This window comes from Hibiscus syriacus, unplaced genomic scaffold (genome assembly GCF_006381635.1).
Source record: "Hibiscus syriacus cultivar Baekdansim isolate YM2019G1 unplaced genomic scaffold, ASM638163v2 tig00111338_pilon, whole genome shotgun sequence".
NCBI classification, from domain to species: Eukaryota; Viridiplantae; Streptophyta; class Magnoliopsida; order Malvales; family Malvaceae; genus Hibiscus; species Hibiscus syriacus.
The window spans coordinates 4,963,649-4,980,075 of record NW_024063064.1 but is presented as its reverse complement, the minus strand read 5'-3'; the positions used below and the strand labels follow the sequence as shown (position 1 = coordinate 4,980,075).

General features: G+C 32.2%; 1 pseudogene; it reads right to left on the bottom strand.

Annotated features, from left to right (window-relative positions):
• Positions 1 to 611: 611 nt before the first annotated feature.
• LOC120159024 lies at positions 612 to 1,449 on the bottom strand (annotated as a pseudogene).
• Positions 1,450 to 16,427: the final 14,978 nt, after the last annotated feature.

Sequence of the window (16,427 nt, the reverse complement as noted above, 5' to 3'; positions counted from 1 at the left end):
ATCTGGATAATCATATAGGTCTGTCAATAATTATGTCGAGTAACTGTAATTGGCCCGAAGATATAAAACTATAAACACTTTTAAAAACTCCAGAAGAGATATAACACACCTAAAAATGACCCTCGACAAACTATTCAAAGACATTATTTGAAATATTGACCTTCACTACATACAAGCAAATTGCCCTAGTAATTGTCAATGCAATTTACTAATCCTAAAGCATGTTCTATTTGGAACACTGACTTTCACTACAAACATGCAAACAACCCCAGACATTTTCATCGATGATCATACCAATACACTTACAAAGAGAACATCCAATTTTATTCATTTTTTTTTCGAAAATTATACTTTAAGAAGAATAATAGAAGCTGCATAAAATGACATATCCACGTTTGATTTAGGATGATAAGTGTTCATCTGGAAGCCCGAATTTTAGAGTATATCCATTAGTTATTCATAGTCTCACAATTTCCGTAAATCTTTCGATGAGGTCGAGTTCTACTTCTAGGGCCCGAACAACAAAGAGAAGGCGCAACCAAGCTAATAAAGTCACTCTATTTATCTTCCCAAACCAGGCCTTCTTTCGGTAAACCCTTGGTGAAATCGTATTAAATTACACAAGTGAAACAAGGTCCAATCCAAAAGATCCAATGGCCATCCCACAAGGAACCACCTAGCAATAATGATGGCACTAAAAATCTAGTGGGATTAAGCCCCACGCCCGTACAGCCTGCCTTCCCGGTCCCGGTGATCAACACAAAAACTGCCAGTGCCATGGCACCTACAACAACTGCGCAAACCATCGACAACCCTATCTCTTTGCTTCTCCTCTTATCGAACGCTATTGTCACAACAATAAAAACCACCACAAAAGTACAAAAGAATTCCATTATCAATGCCCTTCCAGGGCTAACCCCATCGATGGTGCAGCCTCCCAAGGAATACTTTTGGTTGCCTTGTGGTTCATTACACATTTGATTAGGAGAAACCCTATGATTGAACCTGCACACTGCGCAAGATATAGGTAAAAGCCCGTGCTGGAGATATGATTCCCTTGAGTGCATCAATGAAAGTAAAAACTGGGCTCATGTGTCCACCTGAAATAGAGACACTGCGACAAATTTAAAAATATTTTTTAGTGTGGACACATCTTAATTGCGTAAAATTTTTGTTCAAGGGTAGACAAATAAAATAAAGTTAGTAAAATTGATAATTAATTAAAAATTTTGAATTTTAAGCTCAATATGTTCACTCCTGTTTGAATTTGTCACTGACCTGAAAGAGGGACTATCACCATGAGAAAGAGAAAGGCAATAACGAAGACCGCGAATGAGACAAGAAGCTTGGGATTAGTCTCGTGTGAGGCCAAGCAGCGACAATGGATGTGGTTAATGTGAATAATAAGCAAGCAGTCGCCACTAACTCTGTCAGTGTTGCCTTCCACATCTAAACCAATGAATGAGGGAACCATTAGATTATGAAAAGCCCTTTTCTTTCTGACTTTTTTTAACTACTGATATTCGATCTATTGATAGACTATTCTAGATCGAGTTTTACAGCGGCTCGTTATGATTTGACGCTTTTAACCCAATTTGTTCCATTAGCAAATGTCAATATTCGACCTCCTAACTTTACTTAAGAGATCTAGTGTAGAAATTTAAATAGTGGTTCGTTGTCAGAATAACGATCATTATATAAAGGTAAAAGTATCGTTTGAAACCTCTTTTTCATGATCACAATACCCACAATGATCGCAATAGCACTCGTTATTATTGCAATCGTGATAAACACGAATTAACGAAAAATACGACTACAACCGTAATTTAAATCTGTGATTCATTGCCTTATCCCAATAAACCAAGTGATAGTCGACAAAAAAACTCCTTTTATTTTGATATTAAATGTAGAATATGAATTACCTCATAAAAAACTCATGAGCACCAATGCAAGCAAAAATTTTACTTTTAGAGATATCTTTTCTTTCAGGTTCGTTGTCTCGTGATTTTGCACTGAACATGTACATCCCATAACCTTATAAGAAATTGTTGGAAAAACTGAATGAATTGATGCTATTTGTAAATAATTAATTATAAGTCATTTCAGTTGGTGAATGAACTTAATTTTTGGTCTAAAGTTGCATCCATACAATTATACCTATTCAACAATTCTCTTCATGAAAAGATTAAATCCTTTCATGAAAAGGTTAAGCCCTTTCATCAAAAGGACTAGTCTTTTAATAAAAAGGTTATGTCCTTTTATCGAAAGGTCTTAACCCTCAATCCATTTCCTCTCCTTATATATATGTTACTTGAGGCACAATTCCAAGACACAACACAACATAAGTTACAAGACACAATTCACGGTGTTGAATTAGAAAACACTTAGAAAATTCCTTCCAAATTTGTTCTTTCTGGTGATAGAGAGAGGCAAGATTGTGTTTGACTGATCACTACGGTTGTGCTTATTGCTGTGGTCGTTTGTTTTTGTATCCTGGGAGATCGACGTCCAATTTTAGTCAAAACACCTAGGAGATGACGAATCTGTCTTAAGGAAACTGCTCATACAGGCATCAACAAAATTCCTTCTTCAATTTATCTTACTTTACTCATCATATTTAGTGTATACATACGAGTAAAGAAATCACGTTCCTCTATTTTAATTCTTTATTTATTTTGATTCGTTCGATTATATAATAATATTTATTGATTATTATTATTTTTATCTTGGATTAACATTTTTTCTAATAATCTTTAGACAGATTTTATATTTTATTTTACAATTCTATTCCGAGATGAACTTTATACGTAATTGGTTGTGGCAATTTGTGTCATTGAAATTCTCAAGTGGGCAAGGCTCCAAAAAATTAAGGATTGCCTTGGTGATTCGATTAGTGCATGGGTTTTGGTTTGTAAAATTATCTTAACCCTGAAAAAGGTTACATATCTATTGAATTTTTTTAAGTTATATTAGAATTCATTGATTAGTTTACCTTTTGGTATTATGTGTCTTTACAAGAGGAAATGAAAAAGAAAAATTGAAGAGACATTTCTAATGGCTAATAAGTGTGATTGTTTAAATTACATTGGTTGGTTTGAAAGGACATTCCACATATGAAAGACTCCTAGAATATCTACAAAGAGTTATCTTCGTGCTCAATCCTTAAGGAAGTTGAAGGCATTGTGGATGCATAGGGTAAGGTCCCATTAACTTTGTGTTATGACTTCAGAACCTTTTGCAGATTCAAAGAAAAGAATCTCTATTTTTATCCCGTCCACAAGCCTTGATATAACGTGATAAGGCCCGTATTTTTTTGTGACAAATGGTGAATTTCGATCAAGAAATCGAAAAGGTATGTGTATTTATACATTGAGATTATACTACTATTTTGGGTTTTATTAAATTCTCACTGCTCAACAGAAGTTAGTTCTGTTTCGAGAATTAATTTATTAAATTCTCGTCGTTTAACAAAAATTGGTTCTATTTTGTTTTATTCCCGTTGTGCAACAGAAGTTTGTTTTGTTTCGGATTTTAGTTTTAAATCCTGACATTTAACAGATTCAACAAAATAGTGTTGATTGTGAATTTTTGTTTCGAGTTTTAGTTTTAATAAATTCCCTCTGTTTAATAGAAATTACTCAATTGTTGGATTTTAGTTTTGACTAAAATTCGTTGCGACAAATAAGGTACCGAAACGAAATTATGATATGTCTGTGAACAAAAATCGGGCCAATAATTCTATTTCAGTATTTTAATCCTATTGTTCAACAAAATTTATTTGATTTACTGTTGATAATAAAAAATTGTTTGGAGGTAACAACATTGTTACAAATTTTGTTTTAGAATTTTAATTTCTAATTAAATTTTTTTGTTGAAGAGAAACAAATGGTAAAATAAATTGAATTAACTTTCAATTTATTTTTGGAATATTTACAAATTCTGGTTAAGTGTTTTAAATGAAACAATGGTAACCCCACTGATTCACCTAACTCGTGATTTGAAATGTTGATTCCTTTTCAGACTTTGAATAAAATTCAACGATGTCAATGGTTGTGAGCCACAAAGATAAGCATGTGAAATTCTATGGATATGATTTCAAGATATATAAACATAAGATGTTATATTTAATTATGTTGAATATGGTGAAATATAGGATGTTCCTCTTATTCATATAAAGAATGAGATAAACATTGTTGTATTAAAGCTTGAAACCATTCTAAGTTTCTATGTTAGAATTACATCTTGAATGGATTGTCAGATACACCATATGAAGTGTATAGTATCCATAAGATTGCGAAAGAATTATGAATGACATTTAGCCATGTTCTGAGTTGTGGAGGAAGCTATTTTATTATCAAATTACCTTTAAATAAGGCAACTTACAAGAAAATAGGTGAGACACCATATGAGTTATGGAAATGTAGAAAACTTTCCTACAACTACATCAAAGTGTGGGGGTTCCTTGTATAAGTATAATGGTAAGTCGAGACACATAGGTCATCAACATAATATCATTAAACAATTGATCTCAACTAGAGTTATCTATATTGATTTTGTAAGATCAAAAGATAACATTGTGGATTCGCTAAACAGAGTTGAATCGATATCAAGTTGATAAAACATCAAGAGGAATGGGACTAAAGCCCATGAATTTTTAAGGCTCTATGTGAAGGAAAACCCAACCTAGTTGACTGGAGATCCCAAGATCTAGATTCAATGGGACAACCTACTTGCATAGACCTGGTGAGGTCATTGTGGATGTTTTTATCCCCAATCCCATTCCTATGATAAAAATAGTGACTAAAATGTGAATGAGGTTAAAAAATGCTTTTAATGACCAATATATGTTTTGTTGAACCGAACAACATAAGTCACCTATGTGAGAGTGAAGTGGAGCCTCTTCAAATAGATTATTGAGGCATAGTTCTCTAAACTCTTGCAGAACTATGAGATGTCCATGACTATATGGACATAACCATGAGAACCAAATTCTTGTCAGTGAGATATTTATGTGAGGTATGTCATCGCTTACACAAACTGTAGGACAGTTCAAGGACATCACGTCTGTTAGACAACCAGTAAGGTAAACATATTTTCACAAGGGAAGGTTCAAAGGGGGATGCCTACCTATCCTATGCAAATATCGAATGTATAATCTATCACCACATCGAGTCAGTGTTTGAACATCAAGTTCATTCATGTGGGGGATTGTTGGAAAAACTGAATGAATTGATGATATTTGTAAATAATTAATTATAAGTCATGTCAGTTGGTGAATGAACTTAATTTTTGGTTTAAAGTTGCATCCATTCAGTTATACCTATTCAATAATTCTCTTCATGAAAAGGTTAAGCCCTTTCATCAAAAGGACTAGTCTTTTAATCAAAAGGTTAAGTTCTTTCATCGAAAGGTCTTAACCTCTCAATCCATTTCCTCTCCTTATATATAGGTTACTTGAGGCACAATTCTAAGACAAACAAAACATAAGTTACAAGACACAATTCACAGTGTTGAATTAGAAAACACTTAGAAAATTCCTTCCAAATTCGTTCTTTCCGGTGATAGAGAAAGACAATATTGTGTTTGACTGATCACTACGACTGTGCTTACTGTTGTGAGAATGAATCTATCTTAAGGAAACTGTTCATACATGCCTCAACAAAAATCCTTCTTCGATTTATCTTACTCTACTCATCTTATTCAGTGTCTACATACGAGTAAACAAATCACGTTCATGTATTTTAATTATTTATTTATTTTGCTTCGTTCAATTATATAATAATATTTATTTATTATTATTATTATTATTATTATTATTATTATTATTATATCGGATTAACATTTTGTCTAACAGAAATGAGCCAATAGAAAACTTGACCTGTCGAGAGTTGATGTTTGAGAAGAAGACTAATGATAATTTGGTTTAGGGCAAAGACCAAAAGAAAAGCACCAAAGAAAGAATAATTGGAGTATATCTTCTGTAATATGCTTTATTCAACTCTTGTTCACTGTGCAAAAAGCTAAAATGGAGGAACCAACAAAGCTTTCATCCTTAATATTATCCATTTTAGATAAAGTAAGATGCTTTAGTTGCTTTGTCTAAGTTTATTAAAAAAATGAAATGTTGTTAACTTTGAAGAGTGAAGACGATGCTTTATGATTATCCTCGTGGTTTATATTGGAAGTATCTTATCTTAGCAGTGGCGAATCTAGATAAATATTATTGATTAGACTAAAAAAATTTAATAAAAAATAATCCTTCATAAGATGCTAAGATAAGATGCTTACAAAAACCTTCAAAATGTTCTAAAATAAACCTTCAAAATTCTGTAAAAAATTTAAAAATTTAAAATTATGTAAAAACCATAATTTAAAATAAACCACTCACATATACTCTTACAAATTAAAAATGTAATAAAAGCTAATACTAGTATAACTAAATGTTCTAAAATAAACCTTCAAAATTATGTAAAAAATACATAGTCTGAAATATAATATTTTTATCAATTAAGATGATCTCTCATTTTCAAAAAACTAAACTCATCTATGGTCGAGACAAAAAAATATTGAATAATTTTAATTGAATAAAATATGATATCATGAGTATCTTTTAAATTTTTATTATAATCTTGTTGATAATATTGAAAAATTGCTAAACAAATGACTAACAACATCACAAGTTCATAAGTAATTAAAGAACAAAAATAAAAATAAAGCATAAAAATTCAAAAAAATGTAATAAAAAACCAACAGAAGAAGATCAAAAACTCAAAATCTCAGTTAAGGTATTCCATTACCTTCAAGCTTTAAAAAGAATTCTTTGAATTTAAAAAACATATAATGAAAATAAATAAATAAGAAAGAGATAACATCATATGTATATGTTTGAAGAAGATATCACTTAATTTAAGATTATGAAGAGGTAAAATTATAGTTAAGCCTGAAATTTAATAGGAATGTAATTAATTTAATTTTGATTAAATATAATTATAATTAATTTAATTTTGATTAAATATAATTATAATTAAACTAAATATAATAAAATTATAGAATTAATTTTTTTACGGTCCAGGCCTATCTCCCCCCTGCATATGTGCTTGAAAATTGTCAAATAATTATATCATTAAACAATAATCAATTTCCAACTAATTATCCTTTTAAAACAAAGGTAAATTACACCATTCTTCACTGAACTTTATTCTCTCTACTATTTTACTCATTATACTTTCAATTTCCACTGCCAACTTTGAAATATTTGAGATTCACGGGTTTTGAGACATTTTCCGGTGAAACAACCATCAGATTCGGACTCAGGGGGTCGAGTCGCACTGACCCATGAAATTTGGGACCGAACAGTCACCATCTACAATGGTCGTCTGCGACCAACAGTGATGTCCGACCATCTTCTTTTTTATATATTTTAAAATATTTTTATGTTAAATATTAATAAAAAATGCCACATCATACGAAAATAATAAGAAATAATTCACAATTATCAAAATAAGAGTAATTTGAAAGTTCAGTGATTAAATTAAAAAAATTAAAAATACAGTGAGTAAAATAAGAGAGATAATAAAATTCAGTGAAGAAAGTGTATTTTACTCTTAAAACAATTACCCATAAATTCCATATTACATTATAAGAACTTTTATGAAACCTAGAAACGCCATCACACAAACACCTCCTTAATTATTAGGCATATTAAGGCAAACACGTGCATAGATGGAACATGAACTTGTTTTTCCAACAAGAGGAATCATAGTAAATAGTTTTCACGCATATGTTTAAAACAAACATATTTATAAATATTAAATAAACTATTATAAGATAATAATATGAATAATGATCAGGTTTTTTAAAATCAAAAACCATTTGTATTAATTTATTAAAAAATGAACCCCATCCAACATTATTTAGAAATATGACCCACAAATCACCCACGTAGGAATACATCGCCTTATGTAAATCGCGTTTACGGACCTCACATTCTGCAGGGCACAATTTATTTGGATAAATGACCTCGTGCTCTGCACAGAGCGAGATCTTCGAGAAATTGAACGTCCTGCAGAAAGCGAGGTCTATGCATTTTTAGCCCAAGATACAAGGGTTTATAGGCATGTTCTAGGTGTTTTTTGGGTTAGAAATTGGAAAATTTTCGTAATTTATAAGATTAGAGGCGTAGTATTGCAACTTATATTTCAGTTGAGGCTAATATCGGCACATACGAGACATTGTAAGCGAGGTAAAAATTGTACTGAAAATGGTTTGAAAGCTAGGTTTTGTGCATGAAGAACAAGCTAAAACGGCTTGATAGGCATGTTCAAGGGGTATTTCCGAGAAGTTATTCATTTTTCTGTAATTTTTAAGTTTATAAGCGTATTATTGCAACTTATCTTTTTGTTGAGACTGAAATCGACACATACGAAGCATTGTAAGTGGGGTAAAACTTGCGTTGAAAATGGTTCCAAAGCTTGATTTTGTGCATGAAGAACAAGCTAAAATGGCTTGATAGACATGTTCAAGGGGTGTTTTTGAGAAGTTAATCAGATTTTTTTTTATAATTTTTAAGCTTAGAGGCGTAGTATTGCAACTTAGCTTCGAGTTGAGACCAATATTGACACATACGAAGCGTTATAAACGAGGTTTAACTCGAGTTGAAAATGTTCCGAAATCAAAAGAAATTGAAAACTAACGAATATATTTTGTTAAATAGAAAAGTAGTAGTACAATGAAAAAACACAATTAATGGATACGAGGGCCTAATCGATTAGTATATTTGTTGTTCACGTGTCCGAGATTCCTATAGATAATGCATAGTTTCCGTTGTCTTATTTCTCGATGTTTGACCAAATCCTTGTCATAATAAATGTAACACCCATATCCCGTATACCTTTCCGTACACGAAATACAGATGTCACATCACTTTTAAAATATTTTCTCTTTTAAAAACCCGTAAAATTTTGTTTCTAGATTTTTCTTAAAACATATGGTTTTTAATATAAATCAAAACGTTAATTGAAATATGATAAGAGGTTCTACTTGAATACAATTCAGAGCATTTTTCATACTTTAATTACATACCACTAAATTTTCCCAAAACAAACCATATTGTCCTATAGTTACTGAAGAGTCAACCTTAATTGATAATATCCGTTGCTACTGCTGCACTCCTTATTTGATTTGTCTCTTCTTTTATCTACGCGTGAAAGCAACACACATTAAGTATTTACTTAGTGAGACATAATATTGTAAAGTAATCTTTATGTATACATAAGTATGTCATATTGATTTTGTTCGTACTAAATCATATATTCTTTAAGGATCCTATAATTCTCCTCGGTTAAACCATAATCCATTCACAATTATCTTAATTATTTTTAGTATGTCTAGCATACCTATATTTCTTTCTATTTTTCTTTTATTATAATTGATCACTTTAGTCATTATTCTTTATTTTCATTGAGAGCATCCTTCAAACTTATAATGCACCATATACATTTCAATTATGGCATCCTTTCATGCTGATAATGTACCCATATGCATTTCAATTATGGCATCCTTTCATGCCGATAATGCGGCCATACGCATTTCAATTATGGCATCATTTCATGCCGATAATGCACCCATATGCATTTTAATTATGGCATCTTTTCATGCTAGTAATGCACCCATATGCATGTTAATTATGACATCCTTTCATGCCTTTTATACTCTAGTATACATTTCTTTTATGGCATCATTTCATGCCTTTTTATACACTATTATACATTTCATTTATGGCATCCATTCATGCCTTTTATACATTATTATACATTTCCTTTATGGCATCCTTTCATGCCTTTTTATACAACGTTATGGATTGCTATACATCTAGTCAAAGGCATTTAACAATTCCTCTAACTGACATAATTAACACCTTTTTATCAAATACACAACTAGGCTATTAATCTTTTACTCAAAGGTATTTAACCTTTCATCTAACGGACATAATTGACACCTTTCTATTAAATGTACAGTTAGGCCTCAAAGGCACTTAGCCTTTCATCTAACTGGCATAATTGACACATTTCTGTCAATGAATAATTAGGCCTCAAAGGCGTTTAGTCTTTCATCTAACTGGCATGATTGACACCTTCCTGTCAATGCACAGTTAGACCTCAAAGGCACTTAGCCTTTAATCTAACTGGCATGATTGACACCTTTTTATCAATGCACAGTTAGGCCTCAAAGGCACTTAGCCTTTCATCTAACTGGCATGATTGACACATTTCTGTCAATGCACAGTTAAAACTCAAAGGCATTTAGCCTTTCATCTAACTGGCATGATTGACACCTTTCTGTCAATGCATAGTTAGGCCTTTAATCTTTTATTTTAGAATAGTTTCTACTATAATAATTATTCATAATATCAATTATTCGTAATATCAATTAACTCTTTCAAATCATTATACATTCTATGGTTTATACCTATAGTACCAATGCAATAATCCCATAACTTACTATAATTTACGTGGGTTACACCCACCATACCAATAAATAAATTCATATAATTTCTTAGTTTTTACACATAAAGTTCTTATACAGAAATTCATAAACAAATTATGAATTTCTTAACTTTTTGAACACTCAGTGCCATACGAAAAATCATAAACAAATTATGAATTTCAACTTTTTGCATACTCAGTGCCATTATGTAATCACCATACATATATCAATTAATCATACATCTATGACTATCGTAAGATATACGTACATACTAAATGTACTCACTCAGTTTGCCTTGCTTTGGTATCCACGACACAAAGTTGATTACTTCGGAACTTGGCCTTTGCCTTTTGCTTGACTTGAGAGCTTGATTTTGATATTTTCCATATCCATTAAATACAAGTACAATATCAATTGTTAATATGTTTTCTAACAATTACACTTAAACATTACTCAAAAGTGCTTATTATTAATATTTCTACAACAATATCAGCCTATCTTACAATTTATGGCTCCTCAGTATCGATACCCCTCCCATGGTATCGATACTACTATACTATTGTACCAATATTATGCTATGGTATCAATACCATTTTTCCATTCTGTTTCGGATGGTATCGATACCTTCCCTTCGGTGTCGATACTCCCCCTTTGGTATCGATACTGATTGCATCAATATCGATACTACTAAGCTAATTTATTCTATTTTAGCCTATAGTATCGGTATTGTTCTATCAGTACCGATATCGTTACCCAGATTTTCCATTTTTCAAACCTAGAAACGCCATCACACAAACACCTCCTTAATTATTAGGCATATTAAGGCAAACACGTGCATAGATGGAACATGAACTTATTTTTCCAACAAGAGGAATCATAGTAAATAGTTTTCACGCATATGTTTAAAACAAACATATTTATAAATATTAAATAAACTATTATAAGATAATAATATGAATAATGATCAGGTTTTTTAAAATCAAAAACCATTTGTATTAATTTATTAAAAAATGAACCCCATCCAATATTATTTAGAAATATGACCCACAAATCACCCACGTAGGAATACATCGCCTTATGTAAATCGCGTTTACGGACCTCACATTCTGCAGGGCACAAGATCCATATAACGTTATAAACTTTTCAGATAACCTAATTTATTTGGATAAATGACCTCGTGCTCTGCACAGAGCGAGATCTTCGAGAAATTGAACGTCCTGCAGAAAGCGAGGTCTATGCATTTTTAGCCCAAGATACAAGGGTTTATAGGAATGTTCGAGGTGTTTTTTGGGTTAGAAATTGGAAAATTTTCGTAATTTATAAGATTAGAGGCGTAATATTGGAACTTATATTTCAGTTGAGGCTAATATCGGCACATACGAGACATTGTAAGCGAGGTAAAAATTGTATTGAAAATGGTTTGAAAGCTAGGTTTTGTGCATAAAGAACAAGCTAAAACGGCTTGATAGGCATGTTCAAGGGGTATTTCTGAGAAGTTATTCATTTTTTTGTAATTTTTAAGTTTATAAGCGTATTATTGCAACTTATCTTTTTGTTGAGACTGAAATCGACATATATGAAGCATTGTAAGTGGGGTAAAACTTGCGTTGAAAATGGTTCCAAAGCTTGATTTTGTGCATGAAGAACAAGCTAAAATGGCTTGATAGACATGTTCAAGGGGTGTTTTTGAGAAGTTAATCAGATTTATTTTATAATTTTTAAGCTTAGAGGCGTAGTATTGCAACTTAGCTTCGAGTTGAGACCAATATTGACACATACGAAGCGTTATAAACGAGGTTAAGCTCGAGTTAAAATGGTCCAAAATCAAAAGAAATTGAAAACTAACGAATATATTTTGTTAAATAGAAAAGTAGTAGTACAATGAAAAAACACAATTAATGGATACGAGGGCCTAATCGATTAGTATATTTGTTGTTCATGTGTCCGAGATTCCTATAGATAATGCATAGTTTCCGTTGTCTTATTTCTCGATGTTTGACCAAATCCTTGTCATAATAAATGTAACACCCATATCCCGTATACCTTTCCGTACACGAAATACAGATGTCACATCACTTTTAAAATATTTTCTCTTTTAAAAACCCGTAAAATTTTGTTTCTAGATTTTTCTTAAAACATATGGTTTTTAATATAAATCAAAACGTTAATTGAAATATGATAAGAGGTTCTACTTGAATACAATTCAGAGCATTTTTCATACTTTAATTACATACCACTAAATTTTCCAAAAACAAACCATATTGTCCTATAGTTACTGAAGAGTCAACCTTAATTGATAATATCCGTTGCTACTGCTGCACTCCTTATTTGATTTGTCTCTTCTTTTATCTACGCGTGAAAGCAACACACATTAAGTATTCACTTAGTGAGACATAATATTGTAAAGTAATCTTTATGTATACATAAGTATGTCATATTGATTTCGTTCGTACTAAATCATATATTCTTTAAGGATCCTATAATTCTCCTCGGTTTAACCATAATCCATTCACAATTATCTTAATTATTTTTAGTATGTCTAGCATACCTATATTTCTTTCTATTTTTCTTTTATTATAATTGATCACTTTAGTCATTATTCTTTATTTTCATTGAGAGCATCCTTCAAACTTATAATGCACCATATACATTTCAATTATGGCATCCTTTCATGCTGATAATGTACCCATATGCATTTCAATTATGGCATCCTTTCATGCCGATAATGCGGCCATACGCATTTCAATTATGGCATCCTTTCATGCCGATAATGCACCCATATGCATTTTAATTATGGCATCTTTTCATGCTAGTAATGCACCCATATGCATGTTAATTATGACATCCTTTCATTCCTTTTATACTCTAGTATACATTTCTTTTATGGCATCCTTTCATGCCTTTTTGTTGATTTAATCGATCTACGGAATCGGCCAAGAGGGGGGTGAATTGGCAATTAAAAATTTCGTGGAAGCTTTTGCAGAAAATTTAAAGAAATTGCACAGCAATTTACAGTGGTTCGACTTTCTCAAACAAAGTCTACGTCCACTACCTTAGCTATCCACACTAAGGATTTTCCAACAAATTCACTAATTTGTTCTTTCTTTTGAGGCCAAAGAGATAACCTTACAAAATCCCTCAAGAGTATACCCCAACTCTTGAGAACACTCTTTTTCCCAAGGAGAAGATTAAAAATTTGCAAACTTACAAGAAAACCTCACAAGGTAAGATGTTTGCACAATTCTAGAACAAAGAAAAGAACACTCAAAGATGAATACAATTGAGCACAAAAAGTGTTCTTGAAAGCAAAATGAATATTGAATGAAAATAGGCTTGAAATGCTCAAACTTGAGGTTTGATGCTTTCTCTTTGATTCTCTCTTGATTCTAGTTGATTGATGTTTCTTGTTTTTGATCAATGGCTTCTAAGCTTGCTTAAATACACCTTGGATCACTTCTGAATGTTGGGGATGATTAGAGAAGATATTATAGCCGTTTTAGTGTGAAAACATTTAATAAAACAGCTTGGAGCGTGGGGGGAATCGGTTCCCCCTTGAAGGGAATCGGTTCCTAAGTGTAAAATTCAAATATTTTGACCGTTGTACAAGGGGGAATCGGTACCCCCTGGGGGGGATCGGTTCCCTCCGAGCATACTGGAATTCTCGGAGCAAAACTGTTTAGGGGGGAATCGGTTCCTCCTATGGGGGGAATCGGTTCCCTCCGAGCATTCTGGAAATCTCAGGGCCAAAACCATTTAGGGGGGGAATCGGTTCCTCCTATGGGGGGAATCGGTTCCCTCTGAGTAATCTGTAATTTTTGGCTTTGAATTGGTTCGAAATACTTTGTAAGATTATTTTGAAATTGTTTTATGATTAAAACTTAATTTTACACTTAAGTAAGGATTAAAAATGATTTTTGAAATATTTGGAGTAATGTTTTGATATTCGAATAGTTATATCGAATATACTTAGAAAATCATTTGGAAAATCTTAAAATCCATTTAACTTAATTTGTTATATCGAAATATCAAAATGTTTCAACAATCTCCCCCTTTTTGATATAACAAAACATTTTAGTAATTTTAAGATTTTTGAAATCAAGTTTTGAAATTACTCCCCCTTACTTTAACACTTCTTCAATTTATTATGTAAAACATTTAACACCTTCAATTTATTATGTAAAACATTTAACACCTATTCTTCTCCCCCTTTTTTGTTAAATCAAAAAGACATTGTAAAACAAGGTTTTGAAATCATTTAGCCAATTGATTTATTAATTATAAGCTTAAGCTGCTAAGATCACAATCAAAAGAGAGGTTAGCCATTAGTTTCATAAATCAATATTCATAAATAATGTGATATGGCAAAATTGGTCATATTGCTAATGATGATGCAAAAATGAATAAAACATATAAGTTCACACTATTCATAAATCCAAAATCCAACAATCCACAAAATCAAACAATCCAAAATATCAAAAATGTTGAAACAATATTCTTTTAGTTCAAAGTCTTAAAACTAAACACATAATCAAACATCCGGATCGGTAGGAGGAAAACGGGCTCGCATAGCGGCCATCTCGTGTGTGAGTTCATTGATACGAGCGTTGGTTGATTCATTGTTTGCACGCATCTCCCGAAGAATCTCTAATTGTTGAGCTCCCATTGTGGATAAATGAGACTCTATAGAGGTAAAACGCGAGTCCATGGTCGCATATCAAAAATCAAATGTCTCCATAAAGGATTGAAAATATGGAGGCATTTGAGTCGACTGTTGTGCATGCTCCTCGGGTTGTTCAGGCTCATATTCAGCTTCATCGATATCCCTCATTAATTGTTCAAACTCGGGATCTTCGTCAGCTTCGGGTGGAGCTTGTGAAGAACTAGCTCCCGGAGTAGAAGATCGAACCCATGCACCGGTTTCCTTATTTTTGACCCATCCCGCTCTTGTTAAAGAAAGAATATTGACTTGTTTCTTAAGAGGAAATGAGGCATCTAGACCAACTCGGAGTTCGGCTTTAGAAAAGAGATTACTAAGGATACAACCGTAAACTAGTGAAGAACAGAGTTTCTTATTTGGCACTAAGTTAACGGTTTCAACGATCTCAGCAAAGATAATCTCGGAAAGGTTTATTTTTATATTGTTTTCAAAACAATGCAACCACCAAAGGTCTAAAGCTCTAAGAGTAGAATAACGGCCCCCGGATGGTCGAAACCACCAAGTGATCATAAGATAAAGAAAACGCTCATGGAGATCTAAAACACTTGCACTATCATTCCGTTTATATCGTGAGCCTAAAACTTGTTTTTCGTTTGATAAACCTTCATTGTCCAAGCCTAAGGCATTGGCTATGTAATCCGGATCAAGATGGAAATATTGACCTAGGAGGTAGGAACGCACTCCTATGGTTTTGGTTTTGTCACGATTTTTGATACAAACGGCATTACAGTAGAAGATACGAACAAGTTGATGATAGACAATGGGTTCAAGTTCGAAAAGTTTATCAAATTTCCATTCATGCAAGATAGGGAGATATTTAAAGTTAATATCAACCATAGTTTGAAGAGATGGGATACGTTCTTCCCTAATCTTATACGAGTCAAAATATTGGTAAAACCAATAACGATAATCTTTAGGACCCGGTTGATTGAAACAAGAATTTTGGATAGTCAAGTTAGGATCAAGATTTGGAATAGGATTTTGAGGAATAGGAGGAGGATTTGGTTGACGACTAGAACGACTAGATGAAGACCTAGGACGTTTAGGATTTGACATGGTGAAGGAAATCGGAATAGATAGAATAACCTGCAATTTTAAAACAAATGTATGCAATTCAATTAATCCCAAAACTCAATTGAGTCCTCAATATTTCAAGGTTCTCTAAATCAATCCTAATGGGCAAAATTTTTGAGAAACTTTTGAAAAATATGGTTTTGAGAAACAA